The 13,661-nt window shown below is 45.5% G+C and overlaps 1 protein-coding gene across 1 annotated transcript in view; it reads right to left on the reverse strand.

Annotated features, from left to right (window-relative positions):
• The window catches only part of COL23A1 (collagen type XXIII alpha 1 chain), a 184,680-nt gene that overhangs the window by 154,608 nt on the left and 16,411 nt on the right, over positions 1-13,661 (reverse strand). The gene's annotated exons all lie outside the window — the stretch shown is intronic.

Here is a 13,661-nt window from a genome sequence, read left to right on the forward strand (position 1 = left end):
ATATTCATAATCAGACCACATCAAGCAGTTATAAATGTTCCTTCAGCCTAAACACGCTTAAACAAGGCTTTTCACAAGAGAATTGTACTGCTGTGGCTTATCACAATATAAAAAAATGGTAGCTCTGGGGGGGGGGGGTCCACGGAGCTGCAACAGTTTGAAATATGCAAAAGACAAAAAGCAAAAGCCTCTCCAGCATGGAGGGCTGCGCAGCCAGCCGCATGCCAGCACAAGTGTGAGCCTAACGGGTGACCTTGTATTCTCCTGCCGGCATTTGAAGATGTCCAAACACAGATGATGGATTTTACAGCGCAGACTGTTAAATGTCACATCCTTCGACAGCAAGGCTTTAGCCTTACAAACTAATATCGTGACCCAGGGTGGCACGGGGTGGTGCTGGCTATGGGGGACGACACCACATCCATTGTGAATTTATTGGTTTGCATTACTCAACAGCACCATGTGGGTAGTGGATTGAGCACAGCACCACCCCCTCTACCAGGGCTGGCATGGCTGCAGATGGGGGGCTGAACCCCGCTTCGAGCCCCCCAAGTCAACGGGGATGTGGGTCAAACCCTCCTGCACAGGAGCCTGGGCAAGACACCTCCAGCAACCCCTTCCTACCAATGTTTCTGTGATTCAAGGCTGTCATAGGAAGAAACAATAGCAAGTTAGAAAGTTTAGACAAATATTTTTTCCTGGAGTAACAAACTGTTTTGCAGTCTTTTCTTAACAGACTAATGTGCCCCAAAGGCGGCTGCCCTTTCGCAGGCATGCAGCCTATGCCCTTGCAAAGGGATGTGTCTGCTTAAAGATGTTATTGCCATAAAGCGATTGTTCATTTTAAGTGTTTTTGCTACTCTATTACAGCTACAAGAGTTTTAACCAAATCAATAAAAGGACATTTAACAGCACTTTTGGGATGTCCATCACACTGCCCAACTGAGAGAATCTACAGCTGTTACCACATCAGCTCACACTGCCGCAATCCCATTCAGGGTTGTTTCATGTTGCTCATTTTGGAGACCTTATGCCATATGTCGAATTTACCAAGCCAGAATGCGAGGATTTCTATGCCTGTATCTCTTTCTTAGGGCTGGACCACATGAGTTCTTTGTGTCACCAAAGCTTTAAGAGCCTCTCTATCATCCCTCAGTTTTAGCAAAGTGTATGAAGAGCAGCTGGGTAAAGGCTTACCTAAGGGTCCTGACTAGGTTTCACAGTTACAGATACTGAGGGAGGTAAAAAAAAAAAAAAAAAAACCCAAAAAAACCCCCACGTAGTAGTGATTCAGTCCCAGTCCCCAAGATCACACCAAGGTCTGGAAGCCAAGTTAGGTCCTTCCTAAAGGATGGCAAAACCCTGCTAATGTTACAAGCCCAAAAAGAACAAAAATATCTAGCTTCCTCCTCCTAACTGATACCACAGCATTATGAGAAATAAAACCCTACTGAGAGGATTTGAAACATGCATCTGCTAAAAAGGAAGGTGCTATTCACACACTGCAGCTTCAACACAGCCCACAGTTTTAGTGTTTTTTTGTTTTTTGGTTTTTTTGGGTGTTTTTTTTTTTTTACAGCCTTTAAGACTTGTTAAGCAAAAGCTAGGGTAATGCCATACATCTAGGCAGCGATACCCAGAAGGGAAACACTGTATTTTAAGTAGTACTGAAAGTGGCAAGTAATAGGCCAAACTCGATGCAAGTTCTATAGGGAAGGAGGGAGGATGGGGCTCAGCCCCAGGGCTGCCACCCCCTCTGGCCAGCTGGCTCCCACACTGCACATGACGAACCCGTGACAGCATCCTCTTGAGCCAAGAGACCCCGAGACCCAAACTGAACCACAGGCAAGGATAAGAGACACCAATATGCTGGACCTTTGTTAAATTACTGTTTATATGTAACTAAAACTACAGATTGGTGGGACCCAGTTCACCAACTGACATGAGGACATCCACCTTAACAGCAAAGAGAAGTGGTTACGATCCCATGAGCAAAGAAAGCTGGCAGAGAGCAATCCCCATGCGATTGCATCACCTGCCTCATTCCTGCAAGACACGAGGGTGCACTGGACTGACACGAGGGCGATGACAACCTTGGGACCTTTTCCAAACATCATTTTAGAAGTTGACTTAGGAGATTATTTGCCAATGGAGACACAGACACACACAGCCTCTTTCCCTGCATTAAACAGTCATGAACAAGGACTTTATAGGCACAAGATGTAGTTACGTCTTACAAAAATTCTTTTTCAAGAAATTCAAACTGCTGCAACACACCCGTGTCCACTTTAAACCATGCAAAGCAGGTCTTGCATCACAAGGCAGAGGTTCATTACGTCACCCAAAGGAGATGTGACAGTCACACTGCTATGCTTACTCGAAGTCAGTTGCAAGAAATAACTTTTCCCAAGCTATATACAGAATATAAAAATTTGTAAGCAAGAGCCAAAAGTATTTTGCACATCTCCCACTGACTTTGAAATCTTGCAATCACAACAGCACAACTCGCTCTGTGGTTCACAACGCACAACTAGGACAGAGAGGGACCAAGACCAAAATAACACCAGAATTCACTGTGTTTTGAAAGTCCACTTCCATGCTTGTGGCACCATGACTTGTTTCTGCTGAAAGCAAGCTTTTAAAAGTGGATTTCGATATTACAAGCTTGACGTGCCTAGTGAGGGACAAAGCAAAAGCCAGCCGGCAGGAAGGCGGCACAGGGCAGCAGGAGATGCCACGCAGCCTGCACTAGGGAGAGGCAGCCGAGCGCTGCAGCACACACTTCCAAATGGGATCCAGATGGATTCCCCCCCGTACCATTCACCCAGCCCAAAAGGACAAGCCAGATTGTCAAAGAACAAGTACACTTAAGCGTATTGCTCTTGAAAATAATTACACTGTGAACTAAACCATACGCACTCAGGACAAACAGAAGCGAGACATCCACACGTGCATCCGACAGATTTTGTTACCCTCTCCTGCAGCTTATGTTGAAACGAATTTGTCAAGTACTTTCTATCTCACACAAGCAAATACCAAAAAAGCCAGAAACAATTTCTCACACTTTTTTTTTTTTTAACCTACCTCAGTAACAGGTGACTTACAAGCCCTCAGCTCACTGTTTCCAGGGCGCATATAACAGTGGTCCTTAACTGAGGTTTCTGGGTGCTACACATAAGTGTAATTATATTACATTGTGTGTAAGATACACGTGCAAGACTGCTACAAAAGGAAAAAATAACAATGCATACCTTGCCTCTCCCCAAACACACCCACACTCTGCATACAAATTCCATAGCTTGAAGATGATTCACTTTAATTACCGCACACACTGCAGGCTTTAGTAACAATTAAAAGAACTCTATTGCCTTTTTCTCCAGGTTCAGAAATACCCTGGTGAGCTCTGAGCATACCCGCATTTCTGCATTCAGACACAGCAGCCCAGGCCACCAAGCCGAAACCAAAAATTTTGCAGAGAAGTCATCTCATGGGACCGACTTGGATTTTCCCTTCCCTCCTTCCCTCCACCCCAGGTAAGATTTAATGCCTTGTGTGTGATGCCAGGATATCACCTGTGCTTTCTAACCTCACAAAGACCAGGGCCAGGTGCTACTGAGCACTCGCACGTTAACGTACCAAACAGCAAAGAAAAAAAACCTGCATCTGGAAAGTTCCTCACTGAAAGCGAATCATGCATAGGCACGGATGCTCCCTGCAAATGGGATCCAGTTGGTATCATATTTTAAGTGTGCTCAATGTTCATCATAAAAGTCGGTCACTCCAGAGGAAATGGACCTGTGATTTCATCCATGCTTTATAGTTGAGCTTGTTATTTTCCCAACAAGAAAAAAATAGTTATCAGGGAACATCTCCCCCTGCTTAGACTCTGAATGCTTTTTGTTCAACAGTATTAGAGAGGTGGGAGAAAAAAAAAGAGTTAAGCTACAAACAAAGGTTTAATTCAAGTCTTCATGTTATTCAAAAGAACATACACTAAGAGTTACCTGAAATTGCAAGTACATTTTGCACGTCAAAACAGAGTCTTAGCAACCGATTCAGAAAAATCATGATGAAATTTGAAACTTGCATTTCTTCTCTGGTTTGAGACAGAACTCCATGGGGAGAGATAAAAGTCACTGCAGCCTGCCAGCAACTCAGTTACCTGCTGTTTGAATGCAACATATCAAGAGATCTCACTCATAAATGAGGACCCCAGTGTGGTACCTGCGGCTTGCAAGCGAAGCAAAGACTCCCAAAGTGCTTTGTCTTACTCCGGTCCCCAAAACATAAGGTATTCACAGACCAAGTGGGAGAATTTTGAAATGCCTATTCACCGATTATCCATGTCCAAACATGTTTTTACAAGGCAGGTTACCCAACTCTAGCATCACAATTGTGTATTTTTGCTGTAGATGATACCTGACTCCCGAGCAGCCAAATTGGCATCACTTGTCGGGGCATCAACCCCCCCCTAAGGAATAACCACATAAACCAGAGTCAAATACTTTGGACAAGGGACAGACTTTTGGGGTTTAATCTAAATACACATGTGATCTTTCCATTCACATGGATGCCTGCTAGTTGTGCTGCCAAAAAAACCCAAACTATAAACCTGTTAATGAGCAGACAGCCAACCACATAAAGCAGTATGTTAGAAATGAAGTCTTCCCATTTTCTAAATTAACATTATTATTTTTTTATTATTTTAAAATAAACATTCCTGAAATGGACCACAGAGATAACCTCTGGTCAGTTTTTTTCCCCGCAGTCACCCTATGAAAGTGAAGTTGATTTTATACATAGAAAAATGTATGTGATACACCTCAATTATCATGAAAACCTGTATGAAAAACATACCCCGACGTTTGTTGGCTGCAAAAGAATAAAATCACTTACGTAAATCCCAAGCTGCTCTGGCCAGCAGAGCTGTCATTTATTTCCTAAGCACACGGCATTCTGGCACACCAGAGGTTAGGGTTTTTAAAGACATCTGATTTACTTCAAGGGTACCCTGAAGAGTCAGCCTAGCATGAACACATACACATTTCATAAAGGTCATTCAAAAGTAACATCTGCTATTGATTCAATCCAAAAACTCATAACTAATCGCTATAAACAGTTACTTAAACAATCTTCTCTTTAGTAAAAATCGCTCAAAAGGAGTAGTCCCTTCTCATGCAAAAAATAACTTTTTTTCATCTCTTGATTACAGAAATATAGGAGGTAAAAAAAGGATTCAGGTTGCAGAATTATACTGGTCCCTTCAATACGATCACGACAACGTCCCTCAAGTAGAACAATCACGTAGCACTTGTGAAATTTCATTTTGGGTGGGAAAGCTCAAGGCATACAGGAGTGCAATGGTGAGCCTTCCCCCACCTCCTTCTCCAGCCCACCCTCCAGAGAACAACGCAGCCGTTCGCCTTTCTCCCAAGACTTCCTCCAGGACCGCAGCCACGTTTGCCCAGGCCAGGCATGCTCATTTGCAGGACAGCTGCAGACCTGCCAGGAGACGGACTTCTCTTGCACCCTTCCTCCGGAGCAGCCCGTGCCCGTACAGCACTGACTCGGAGCTGCAAGGGCTGCGAGGTCCCAACCCACCACGCTGAAAGCGGCCCCAGCCCGCTGTCCCCAGGGGTGGGCAGAGCTCGGGGTGACAGCAGAGAGCCCGCTGCATAAGTAAGTGACCCCAACTGCCACAACATTAACAAGGACAGCAGCACCAGATACAGGCTGCCCAGCGAGGCGGGGGGTCTCCTTCTCTGGAGACATTCAAACCCGCCTGGACGTGGTGGGTCCTGCTCTAGGAGAGCTGCTGCAGCGGGGGGGACGGGGTGAGCTCCAGAGGTCCCTTCCCACCCTGACCATTCCATGACTCTGTGTTCGGAAAGCAGCTCCGAGGAGGAAAAGGGATTTTAAGGCTAGATCGGTCACTTCGCAAATCTGCAACAACTGCCCACTGAGGGAAGGAGGCACAGGTACCACAGTGAAACCCTCCCGGTGACCAAAGGTGACCTGAAGCTCCACCTGCTTTGCAGCTAAATGCATGAAACCTCCCGAAATGATTACAGGAGCAAGGCCTTCACTTCTTGACAGTCGTTCTGCCGCGTTACATCAGCGCTCAGACTCCAGGCCCTAACGCACAGCCCGCCGCATGCCGTCGCTGGCCGCGGGACGGGACGGTGCTCACCCGACCCCCTGCTGCAGCCCCCACATCGTCACCCCTGCCATCAAGAAATTCAGGGCTGTGCTTTGTCCCAATGGACAAAGGACCTGTGCCGTCACCCGCTTCACTTCCAAGTTACGAAATTCCCTCTCCAGCACTGCCGCTTTCTAAAGAAAAGGAACAGGGGGCTGGGAAGTACAAGCTGTGTTGATGTAAACGGGGATGTTTTCAGGCTGAAACTATTCAGGCCATTTAGAGTTTTCCAAACAACCCCAAACCTTTTTCCAAGTTGTTTTCCTCATGGTTAAGCAATAGACGCACACATTAATTAAAGCATTGATTTAATTCGGGTCACAAACAGTTGAAGGCCTTTTGGCACTCGGAGAAAAAAGAAAACTGGAAACCATTCCAAGCTGAGAGGATTATTCCCTCGCTGGGTTTCTCACTACCTGTTGCTTTCTGAGGATAACTGCTTAGAAACAGTCTGAACCGGAGACTTACACGTCTCATTGCCTTGTTATGAGCCAGATAAGTGCTTTTTCCTTCAGCCTTGGTGGTTCAGGAGTTCATCACAACCACAGAGATCATAACTCAGCAAACTCCTCCTGGTTGTAGACCTTGCTGTGCCCTCCCAAAGCCCCGCACAGGGACAGCCCACCCGTGGCCACTTTACTATGCAGATATTTCAGAACATTTGATCTCATCCCCCCACTTACAAATACCAATACACATAAGTTCGTAAAACCTTCAGGACTATTTCATAACAACACATAGTAGATCTGGATGCCTGCCCGTCACATTTACAGGTTATTACATCTCTTCTTTGATATTGTGCATGCTTTGGGGAGGAAAAAAAAAGATTAAAAAAAAAAGGCGGCAGCAAGGAAGCAAGACCTTCTTGCAGAGTTTGAAATACATTTATTATGCACCTACTCAGCAGTCAATCCTCTCCCATTATTGAAAACAGCCTGCCTCAAGCATGAAGCATCATTCTCTAGATGGAAAAGCACGTATTCTTTATTTTTTAATATGGCTATGCACATATATATACACACACACGCATTATTCACACCCTACTCCAATGCAATCCTATGTAAGGTGTCACGAGAAGGAATCACTGCATTTTAAGGGCAGTGCCACCAGCCCAGGCTAAGGAGTGCTGTAACAGAGAAGGTATTTGCAGGAGAAATGCTTACAGTATCTATAAGCATCAGTGTGAAAACTCAGTCTGGCACGATTCTTTATGGTTAAGTGCACCATAAACAACTGGTTTTTAAAATTTTAGGTATGTGAAAACGTATTAATGTGTCTGTCTGAAGGATTCCAGGGACAGCCATAAACATTGTGGACATGATAAACTCAATTAGTTCAGTAAACAAACAAGGCAGTGATATATTCACTTGAGGAAACGTTCAGCAGCACACTGTCAGGTTTTGAGTCAGACACCCTACATCAACAAACAAAGGCGTCTTTGCATGTAAAGATGCATACTCTCCTCTTTAAACCCACAGCTACCTGGAATTCCTCCACAGCAAATCCCACGCTCATGGGACAATTTCTTATTTACACCTATGGAGCAGAGACAGCCCAAAGCCAGCTATGACCACAGGCGCGTGCACCAGTAAGCTGAACTTCGTGGGACATTTGCTTAAATCGTTATTTCCAATCCCTGCTCCCAGTAGGGATCTTGCCTTTGGCTTTCCGTAGCAAGCGTCAGCTGCCCGTCAGGCTGCCAGGGCTGCTGGCTGTAGGCAATCGATCACCGCTGCTGTGCCACAGCTCTCAGGTCGCCGGGACATTATTAAACCCCATCAAACTCAAGTGCAGTGGGGAAGAGACCCCGTCATACTCAACTGTACTATTTACTCCGGCTTTTTCCAAGAGTCACACCCCAGGCACTGCTGCCAAATGGAAGATGCAACACTATTGCTTGTTGCATTTTTCAATAATCAAAATAAAAATTGCACACGCACAAAATATTGTTAAGTGTCCCCCACCTAATTCTATCAAGTCTTCATTCACTTCAGTGAATTTTATTTTTTTAAAAAAAAACCAACACTGCTGAGGCGCTTTACAGCAAAGCATCTTCTCCGAAGGCCACAGAAGGAGCCACACGATCAGTTGCTTATGCTGGTGGTATAGGAGGTTGGGCATCCCTGCTCCAGTGAAACAAAATCTGCCTAACCAAAGCCAAAGCACACATTCTTCAAGTCAGTGCCAATATAAAAAAATTACAATAATTTTTTTTCGCAAGCCCCAGAACAGAGTTGTATTAGGTCTGAACTACCTGTGTGAAATCCAACCACCATCCTATCAGGAATCAGAATTTAATCCTCTCTTCCCAGCAAGTAGAAGAGTTGATGCTTTCCTTGGCAATCAGGTCTGTTTCAGAAACACGTATTAGGAAAACCACAGCTGGCTAGAGGTGAAAAGGTGCATTTTCAGAGCAGATCCTATTTGGTATATATAGCAAAGACAAAGTTCATTTCATCAACATGGAAAGCCTAGGCAATCTTCCAACTTCCAAGAAATTAAAGGCTTGATGCAACAGCCATTTTAAACCTAGTCACCCAGAAAACGTTGTGTTGATGCACAACTGGCCTTGGAAATTCAGACCTGGGGAAGCAAACATTCTCCTGCTGCCAAAACACGGGTCCCCTGATACAGTCAGCACCACACACCAACGACCCATGCATCTTTGATTCTGGAATACCAATTTAATAGAGGATGAGTAGCCAAGTTAATTGATTCCAACTACATTTCTGCACAGGGGGAAAAAAAAAAGTGTATCTCTTTCCAGCTGAAATCCACACAAAGTTCCATCCAAACTATTCCCAGCACCTTGTCCCAGTTGAGGCGTTGCTGACCATGGACGTTTGTGCCCTTTCCCACAGCCACATGCTTCAGCCGGGGGGAAAAGGGAGGGTGTGAAATTGTGCCTGCTGAGGAAAACACATCAGAGCTGGCAAAGAAATCGCTGCTTCCACGAGAAAATAAACTCACACAATCCCACGTAGGCTGACATTAAGCTACACGTGTTTCACAGCAAGAGAGAAAGGGGTTTGTGTACGCACAGCCCGAGCTCCACGCACCCAGGGCAGCTTCCGAGCTTTTTTTTTTATCCTCACTGAAGGCATACACTAAATACATAATAACAATTAAAAAATAAAAGAGCAGAAAGATTTTTACTCCCTGGGTTAGACATTGGCTGCTAAAATACATGTTTGTCTCAGTTCAGGGCATGGAAAGTTTCTGATTTTAAAAGGAATTAATCCGTTTGCCACAGACTGTATTAATTAGGGTTTATTGCAGAACTGTATTCTGTGCTAGAAAAACACCACCACACATTTATCAAATTTTAACCATGATTATTGTGTTTTATTGTTTCATAAACTTTCAAAATGTCATGTCATGATCTATTTCATCTCAGACTTTCCTTTCCATCTAGAAACCATGACATATGCTCCAAGAAGAAGCCAACCCAGCTGCACATGTATGTACGACAGGATTCTGTTTGCAATGAAAATTATCTGCAGTTGATTCTCATGGAGACCAATCTTCGCAGGCATTCTGTGAAGCCAGAGCTAAATAGCAAACAGTTTGTAAAAAAACCATACATTTTCCTGCAGGCAAAAAAAAAAAAAAAGGGGGGGGGGCGGGGGGGAAATACAATTGGTGCACTAACAGCAATGGAAGCCTAATGGAAACCTAACCTGAGGCATCAGCAAGGCGCCAGAGATGCCTCACTGCAATTTCAAATGTTGGAACTCTGTGGAAGATCCCAGCAACACAGAAGAAAAACCCCTCCTCGTTTTTGAAAAATATTTAACTGGCACCAAAGGAAGATAAATTGTAGAGAGCAGAGACATACAAGCCAAATAGCATTGCCAGTGCTTCTGCCTCCCTAAATAGTGACGCTGGACCCACTGCCCTCAAAGGGGATATGAGGAATCCCAGAATGACAGTGGGGAGCCTTCCCGAGCAGGCTAGCCATGCCACTAGAGGTCTGCAAACTCATTTTTCTCCCCATTCTCTCTCCCCTGCTACAGCAGCATCAAACTCCCAGCAATGTTTCTTTGCTTCAGTAGTTGAGCCCTCATGAGCTCCAGACCCTCTCACCTACAGTGGTGGCTATGCCATGCACCAATCCTGCCCCCCGGTTTATTCCGGCATTCATATTCCCACATGGGAATTTCATTTACAGTCCCTCTGTACTCGCCCATCCCTCTTCTGTGGGTTTAATTCATTCATCAGTTCAAACTCTGTGCGATAAGGGAAAGATGGCTGGGTGGGGTTTGAATCCCGTTTGAATTGTCTGCATTTGCCAGCCCAGTTACAAGGGCTCCATGTTCTCTATCTTTCCTTAGCGGTTTTCCAGCCTCCACTGGGACAGGGGAAGATACCTGGACAACAAAGGCTCTGCGGATGCCTACAATTACCCCATGAGCTATTGAAGAGATGCCGCACTTCAAAGGCATGAGGCTACCGGGAACCCAGCAGAGTGCCGAAGTGCTTAGCCCGATATGAGCATCCCACCAAGGGATGGGGAAGGCCATCACCACGCTCCTTAAAACCATAACCAAGCCAATATGAACGGGCACTTTGGGAAGCGAGGTGGGCTCTGGAGCAGGGGATGCTCTGCATCCCGCCACCAGCGCTGCGCCTGGGTGCAGGAGGTGCAGCAGCACGGCTGTGCCTGACCCTGCCTGAGCAGGGGAAGGATGGGACGTACTGGTCACAGATGCCAGGCTGGCCAAGCTGCCTCCCTCCACGACCACAGCTCTCACCCGCTCTGCACATCAAGTTGCTGACCACTGACCCCAAAAGCTGCTACAAATAAGCAGCTGCACCATGTGCACGGAGGGTGGCTCCTCTGCCCGCTGTCCCATCAGGGTGAGGAGCCACTGCCCATAAAGTCTTCCATGCCAAAAACACCCAACACAAAAACTGGTAAAACCAACCCATGGATTACACCACAACTCCATTTTTATCTCCCAGGGCAGAGGCTTCTGTCCAGCGCACACAGGGCCAGGACACTGCTTTTGGGCAACAAACAGCCCCATGAGCCCCCTGCACTGCCCCAGGCCAGGGAGGATAGCTCCGGGGCTGGGCTGGCTCCTCTCAAGGAGCTCGTCCGTTAGAGCAGAAGGACTCAGAAGAATCCCCAAACCCTACATAATTGATTTTATGCATATCCTGTAGATTTTATGCATATTCCTTATCTTTCCTGGCAGCAGAATGGATACAAAGGGAATCCAAGTCCAGTATTACCTGCTAAACAGATGGAAAATGTCTTTGTCCCCTGCAAGAAAGTACCACTGAATAAAATTCAAAGCAGCAGTGCTAAAACTGTAATATCTAAGCCAGTCTTGAGCGCCAATGACTGGATCTCTGCCTCTCTCTGACCTTACAAAAAAATCAAACAAATGTCAAAAGCTTCCCATTTCCTCAGTGCCAAATACACTTTATAATCAAGAAAAAGTACCTCCATCACATCTCCATGCTACCGCCTGCAACACTTCTATCCTGCTTTTTATAAAGCCTGGAGAGTTCAATATTAGCTGATAAATTCTGAAACAATAGGGTTTACAAGTGCAAGAAACACTTCCCCCCCCACCTTTTAAACTTCTCTATTTGAAATAGTTTGCTGGGATTTCTGCCAGGATCTAGTGGAAAGTTTTCACATCTGGGCTGTACAATTAAAGTGTCAAAGCCGGAGATTATTTAGTGTATTAAGAGGAAATCTAAATAAAAGCCACACATTTCTAAGAGTCATATTCTTCACTGAATTATGCCAAGACTATCTCCTCATTCAGTGTGAGCCAATATTTCATATACTATTACAACTACTACAAGGAACTAGCCAGTTTTTACATTCTTTTTGCCGCTTTGCCCCCTTCCCACCCCTGATTTCTCCCCCTGCCCCACCAGCAACAATGCCTTAAGCATCCCTCAGCACGACATGCAGCAGCACCAAATCTGCCACAAGCAGACGCCGTTTGCTCTGCTGGATCAGCAATTCGGGTTCAGTAGGTATCTGCAAAAAAACCTGACTTGTGACACCTGATATCAGATGGCAAAATACATCTGCGTTATTCGGACACCCTTCGATCGTTAAGACTGCGTTTCTTGAACTCACAGTACCAATTTTAGATCCGAGTTATAGACGTGCAAAAGAAACAAGCTAAAGCCGTCCAGCGCAACAGGTTCCCATTCACCTTTTGCAGGTTTGTGCTGGAGTCTGCAGACGTGCGGTCAGATGCTTCGAACAGTCTAACAGCCTTGGAATAACACACTCAGAGCCAAAGAAAGCAAATACTCCAAAACTGTAGGATTTGAAAGGGCAGGGTACATGCGTGTGGTTTTTTGTTTAGTTTTAGGGTTTGTTTTATAATAAATTACAGGGACACCTTGGATCCCAGCAGGCTCAGTGTTGCCACAAGCTCTTCCATGCTGGCGTGAGCTGCAGCAGCGCACAGTGCCGGGACACTGGCTGCAGTGCTGCTCCCGCTTCTCTGACACGACTCATTGACCTGCGAGCCCAGAAGAACCCAGAACACCCCAGAACACAAGAGCAAGCTGGGTTCCTGCAGCACCATTTGCTCCTTTGGGCTGTCTGCTCATATGTAGCGGGGATAGGGGAGCGATGAATTCAAGCTTAGTATAAGTTTCTTTATGTCCATGTCTGAAATAACACCCCAACATTTCCAAGGAAGTTTTTTACCCAATAATTCGGGGGGGTGTGGTGTAGATATATCTATATAGATAGATATTACACATACCCCCAGTTTTTGCTGAAATGCAATCAATTTATTTCCTCCTCAAAGCCCCTCCCACAAAGCAGGAGGTGTCACAGACCAGTGCTGCCCATACAGCTGATGGGGACGCAGCAGATATTTAGTGGATCCTCCAGCCCCCACGAGAGCAACCAGCACCAGGCAGCTCCACTGCCTTTTCCTGAAGAGGATTTCCAGCCTGCTGTGTCCCCATCACACAGGCACCACACCCTGAACCCCCAGCACAAGCAAAATAAGTTTAAAAGACATACTCATTTCTCATTGATGGGACTATTTGGACCTGTATCTCATTCTCCCCAGTGCTTCGCCTCAGGCTGTGCAAATAACTGTGAGTTCCATTAAGCCCGAGTAAAGCCCAGATCTGGATAGCAGCGCCCTTGCTGAGAACTAATGGCTTCGTGATTTGATAATGTGAACCAGAGTAAGGAGGAAATTATTTTGGCAGAAGAGCGCTGAACTGAAACTGAAAGGTCAATCTATTTAAGGAGTGGTACCACAACATTACAGAACATACAGTTAAACCGCCTGCAGGACGTACGATCTTCTGGGTGATTTTTTCAACAAGAGACATTGCAACAATTGGACAAATCAATGCATACACAAGCCTAATAAAAATCTCTATGTCCTAATAAAAACCTTTCAATCCTAATAAAGAATAAATAAATCTGTTAATAACCAGAACCAATACCGACCAACAA

This window comes from Falco naumanni, chromosome 8, assembly GCF_017639655.2.
Source record: "Falco naumanni isolate bFalNau1 chromosome 8, bFalNau1.pat, whole genome shotgun sequence".
Lineage (NCBI taxonomy): Eukaryota > Metazoa > Chordata > Aves > Falconiformes > Falconidae > Falco > Falco naumanni.